Source organism: Neoarius graeffei, chromosome 28 (assembly GCF_027579695.1).
Source record: "Neoarius graeffei isolate fNeoGra1 chromosome 28, fNeoGra1.pri, whole genome shotgun sequence".
NCBI classification, from domain to species: Eukaryota; Metazoa; Chordata; class Actinopteri; order Siluriformes; family Ariidae; genus Neoarius; species Neoarius graeffei.
Window position 1 is genome coordinate 24,830,462 of NC_083596.1, and position 6,463 is coordinate 24,836,924.

A 6,463-nucleotide genomic window follows, 5' to 3' on the forward strand; every position below is an offset into this window, starting at 1 on the left:
AGAGCACCCGGAGGAAACTCGCACAGATATGGGGAGAACATGTTAACTCCATGCAGAAAGGCCGCTGTCAGCCGCTGAGCTTGAACCCAGAACCTTCTTTCTATTAGGCGACAGTGCTAACCACAACACCACTGTGCCGGTTCTGTATGTAAAAGGGGCTTAAGTGTAACGTGTGAAGTGTATGAACTTTTGGGCTGCACCTGATTTAAAGTTGCATTATTGTCCTATTACAACTGTAATAACCACATCTACCAACTGAACATGAAGCAGAAAAAGAACCCAATATTTCAAACGCTAAACTCAAACTGAAGCAAAGTTTATATGTGTATGTCTATATGTATGGGAGGGCAATGGGAGGGAGTGTGCCTTCCTGGTTCTAGTGAATCAAGGAACTGCAAAATACCTAAAGAGCTCCTTGGGGACCTGTAATGGTACTGCATGATCTGATGTACGCCTACCACCCATTGTGCAACCATATGTTATCATTTTAACTGAACAAAATGTGTCATCTGTTCGGGGATTGGTCTTAACAACATATTGCAGGCATTTTTCACAAGCTCTTAACCCCCAAATACTAATACTATTAATAATAAAATAATAATCATAAGTTTAATTTATATTGCTCCTTTCTCACACCCAAGGTCGCTTTACCATTACAAAAACAAACGGAAAAAAAAGTTGTCAAAAAGTCATCAGGATGTAATTCCAGTGACACAGCTGCTCACAGTCTCACAGAAAGGTGCACAAAGGTATGTCCCACTCTGCCTGCACAGCCACTGCAGTGCCACCAGGCAAACGTGCCCCTTACAAAAAAGAAGTTTATTCAAGTGTGCTTCTAGTGTACTTTTTTTAAACTAAAAATAAGAGAGTATGCTTTCAGTTTACTTTTTATTTACTTATCAGAGATATACTTAATAAAGTTATACATAAGTATACTTGGCTTATACTGAAAAGTATATAGAAAAGTCTAAGCATATTAATCTTAGACTTAAACTTTTGATCAAGATATGCTAAATAAAGTATTAAAATATTTATGCCTTATGTTTAAGTGTGGCGGCACAGTGGTGTAGTGGGTAGCGCTGTCGCCTCACAGCAAGAAGGTCGGGGTTTGAGCCCCGTGGCTGGAGAGGGCCTGTCTCCCTGTGTCCGCATGGGTTTCCTCCGGGTGCTCCGGTTTCCCCCACAGTCCAAAGACATGCAGGTTAGGTTAACTGGCGACTCTAAATTGACCGTAGGTGTGAATGTGAGCGTGAATGGTTGTCTGTGTCTGTGTCAGCCCTGTGATGACCTGGCAACTTGTCCAGGGTGTACCCCGCCTTTCGCCCATAGTCAGCTGGGATAGGCTCCAGCTTGCCTGCGACCCTGTAGAACAGGATAAAGCGGCTAGAGATAATGAGATGAGATGTTTAAGTGTACTTGCCCTGTAGTTGTGCTTATCCTTTTGATAGTAGCCAATAAAATACTTCTTTTTCACACATATTGGCTTCTTTGTGATATATGGCAGCATGTTTTCTGTCACTGCTCTTTGCTGGGTTAGACAGCATTGTTGACGCTTAGGTATGTCTGTGGTTCCATATAAGTTTTTTTTTTTATTTCTCCTGAGTGGGATAATTAATTTTTTTTTCTTTAGAGCTTGGATGTCAATTTCAGTTGTCAGTGCCATGTTTTTATACTTTGGCATTTGATACAATGTTGCTTTAAATTTTGATTTTTAAAGAAAATGAATATGTTCTTAATCCTGAGTATCTGTTGTTATTTTGTGAATTCTTACCTTTATAACTTCATTGTGGCTTAAGTTACAAAACACTTAAGTTGTCTACTGGTAGTGTGCATGAGGTAAGGGTTAGGGCTAGAAAACTAATAGTATACCTAGGAGAGTAATTGCAGTATACTTCAAAACTAAAAAGCGGACTAGATGTATAACCAGTAACTAATAGTATATTTCCAATATGCTATAAAGTATACTTTTATAAACTAAAAAGTTGACGAAGTGTGTAACGAGTATATTTCCAGTATATTACAAAGTATACTTTAGTAAACTAAAAACCAGACTAGAAGCAGGCCCGGCACCATGGGGGGGCGAAAGGGGGCATCGCCCCCTCGTGGCTACAGCCCTGCCCCCTCAACGGAGACTCAGATCACTTAATTGTTTTCTTATGAAAATATGTATTATAGACGTATTAATAATTTGCATTTTCAAATACGAAATATTAAGTGGTTGCGCATTGCACAAAAATACATTTCACATAAATCACTACTAAAACTGGCATGGTAGAACAAATCTGATTGGTTGTTATGATTCTTACGTTGCAATCGTAGAATTCAACTGTATTACGGTAGGATTATTTCAAAAAGCCTGAATTTAATATTAACCCTGTTTTAGACATATGTATCAATCCTAACTACTGGGGACTACTAGTTATTGTGGGTGTATGTGTGAAATGCTGACACAGCCGCGCACACACAGACCTGTGATAAGGACAAGGGGAGGGGTCGTGCGGGCGGGCGGGGGTTTTACGGTACATGTACACTTACAAGTGCACTGTCTCTGCAATATCCTGCAATATGCAGTCAGTTTACGGGAGTCTTTCCCCCTCCGAATTAAACGAATTCAATCACAGTCTTGTGAATCCATTTTCTTTCTTTGTAGGCTAAGTTTATCTCCGTTTATGTTGGTGTATGTGTTCATATATGGTCTGCTTTGTGCACAAATAGCGTAAGAATATGTGTCGTTGACGTCACCCCCCATGCAGCGGGGGTGAAAATTCATCACTTCAGAGTGTTTAGTCCCCTACACGCCTAAACTGGGATTGCGGATTAAGTGGTTAGCGTTGACTCGGTGCGAGTCAGGAAGGCTATTACTGGTGCAGCCGCGGGGTCTGTTGATTTTTTTAAATTATGATTTTGGCCGCCGAGCCAAGTACCTTAGACTTGCATTGACGTTTTGTTTTCATGCTGCAGAGCTATTTGTATGTATTTTAAATTTAAAGGACTTGCCTGTAGGTTTGTGTGTGTTGTTTTATGTTTGGCATCTTTCCGGTTGTACCGCGTGTCTGTGAGAAAATCGGAGGGGAGGGTTAACAGGTGGGCACGGGTGTTGATAAAGCGCAACTGCCCTGGTAATATGTCACATGATTCTCCCGGACTAAAGCAACCTTCGGGGCCGTGGTTTTGTGGTTGGTGCAGTTAATTGTTTGAAACACGTTGTCAGACCGCCATCACTACTACACACTGTATGAAAAATATTTGCCCCCTTGCGATTTCTAATTGCCCCCTTAGTAAACTGTTCCTGGCACCGGGCCTGACTAGAAGTATAGAACTAGTAAACTATTAGTATATAAGTTTACTTGTGGTATACTTACAGTACAAAATAAAAAAATTCTAGTTGCATGCTCAGAGTTTACTTCTCTTAGACTTAAAGTATACTTTTTTTAAACTAAAAGTGGGCCAATGTAGTCCTAAGAAGTATTAGATTAGTTTACTTACAAGTATACTGTAAGTACATTGATATCAGTATACTTGGTACACAAAAATATACTTAAGGAAATATACTGTAACTTTATTTAAGTATACTTAATAAAATGAACTTGAAGTATACTTCTTTTTGATGAAGGGCTTGGAACACTGCGCTGCCATGGATCCACAAAATAAGTACGGAAGCATCGCTGCACAAGAGCAACAAGTACACCATAGTCCATTGCGAGCAGGAGAACATGCATCACTCATGGCGAAACAAAGCCTGGGAAGCTTCAAGACTGAAGCTCAAGACTTGGTCTGAAGCTATGCCACAACCAGCAGACAAATGCCGCTTTTCCACTACCAACGCGGCCGAGTTGGGCTGAGCCGTGCCGTGCTGAGTTGGGCTGAGTCGAGCTGAGTGGGGCTGTTGGAGTTGCATTTCGACTACAACCGTGCTGAACCGTGCTGGCTGGAAGTGGGTGGACACATTGGGTGGAGTTAGCGAAAGTGGGTGGACGTCACGTGATGTCGTTAGGCGGCGCAAACAGTGACATCAGTGAGCTTTTAAGCGGTAGTCTCACGACCCGGATAGTAAACAATAAACATGGAGTCGTTAGTGTTGCTGGTCTTGGTGTCACCGACAACGCCAAAAGATACTGGCAAGAGCGTATAGATGAGGCGAGGTGCATAAGGCTTCAGAAATTCTCGTAATTCGTAATTCTTCTTCTTCCGGGTTTACGGTGTTTACAGATCCCAGCGTGCTCGCGGGGCGTGTGTGGGCATGTGAGGACACTCCTCCTCACCAATCAGTGCACAGGGGAGTGTCTCCTCACGCCCCTAGCCCCACTCGGCTTGGTTTGGCTCGCTTCAGCCCTACTCCAAAACCGTGCTAGTTTTGGGTGCTAAGCAGGGCTGAAGCGAGCTGAGTCGTGCTGCTCTAAGGTAGTCGAAATGCGAGCCGTGTCGGGCTGAAGTGAGCTGAAGCGAGCTGAAGTGAGCTGAAAAAGGGTAGTGGAAAAGGGCCAAAAGAGACAAAATCAGCAAAACAGTAAAAGAGAAAACAAACATCAAAACATACAAACACAAAGAAAAATAAAGAAAAGAAAAAGCTCTGGTGAGAAACAGCAGCTAAAATGCTCACAGCATACTCTTAACCAGAAATACTGTGCAACATCTCATAGGCCTGGTGTATTTCAGTCACATTTGCAAAAGTAACTACCAGTGTTCATCACACATGCCGAAAAGAGAAGCGAATAGAGAGTTGGGTCTGACTTTTGCATACTTGTAGTGTATATTTCAATCTGGTCAGCCAGCTGGATTCTCCCCAGAGGCCTCAGCAATGCTAGTGCAATTAATCTCTGACAACTAGCACATCATCTTACAAGAGATTAGATTATTTTACGCCCCCAGAAGCTGATGTTCATCATATAGACATTAGCACATCACTAGTGGATGGTTTTCCTGGATGTTTGGCTTCTGTGTTTAACTTTAGTGGGCCCCTTAAGTTAATTTATTCGTGATTGTAATGGCATGAAATGGGTCTTGAAAGTAGTAAGTACCATTTGGTGGTTGAATAACTGCCACTTCACTTACAAGCTGGTTGGATAGTCAGCACTCGAGATGGAGAAGTGTAGCTCAAAATAAATTTGAATAAAATCAATGGAAGGATGTCCCAGATTTGTAGATTTATTGAAAGAATGAATATCATTAATTCTGATTTCTATTTTGCTGACAAGGTTCAATTATTTTCTTTCCAAGCTGTTCAGCAATTTTAGTCAGGCATGAAACTGTAATTATCTATAAAATCTGGGATGATTCAATATATTGAGAAGTTGCAAAGTAAAATGTAGCTGCTCTTAAAAAAAAACCTGCTCTTTAAAAAATTGCACTGCCAGTCAAAAGTTTTGGAATAAGTTTTGGAGTTTGTTAACTTTTATTAGAGTTTAATCACTACTGATGACATTAGTACAGAATGCAAATTAAGCAATGGGAAAATATTAAACAAGTGTTTATTTTATATTGTATTAAAGGACATTCTGTATAGTTTTGTACAAAATCATGTATTACCTGGACATTCACAGATCTGACTGGAAATTGTAATTAGTGCTTTAGTAAAGGAGGGTGAACTAGTAAAGGCACTAGTGAACTAATAAAGGCAGGTGAGGCTGATTTAGGATTTTCACAAACTGTAGAGTTTACACAGTTTAGTTTAGCACTTTTAACAACAGATGTTTTTGCAATGCAGCTTTACAGATAAATATAGACTTTAAACATATGAGCTAATTTTATTCTGAATAATTTTATTTATCCCTGATGAGCAAGCCTGTGGTGACGGTGGCAAGGAAAAATTCCTTCAGACGACATGAGGAAGAAACCTTGAGAGGAACCAGAGTCAAAAGGGAACCCATCCTCATCTGGGTGATAACGGATAGCATGATTGTAAATACCTCGCTTCTATAACTGTGTCCTATATAGTCAGAAAGTACAACTGTGCAACCAGAAAATTCATTATACTTTTAGCATGAAGTCTATTTTGTTGAAGTAATAAACTGTTCATAGATGGAGAGTTGAGTGCAAAACTTCATGACAACTGCAGTCCTAAAGTTATCATGGCAATTGTAGTCCTCAGGCATTGTAGCAAACTGTAAGTGTCCAGAGCCATCTTCTAAATGCGACTTTTGACTGTTCATATGGGGCTGTCCTCCACAGGAGTGATGAGATGAGATTCCACCCAGACATAGGGCATCAGGATGGATCAGGCAAGTCCAAAGAACAGTAGAGGTCAGTATCACTGGTGTCTCAGGATCGACATGTAACTCGACAGAGAGAGACAGACAGAGGGAGAGAGACAGAGAGAGAGAGAGAGAAAAACACAGGTTGTTAGGTATGCCCAGTGTCACCTAATGGTTAAGAACAGTATACATTTTGCGCTGACAAAACTAACTATGACAGCATAACTAAAAGGGAGAGCCAGAAAGTAACACAGGCATGAAGGAGCCCTGGG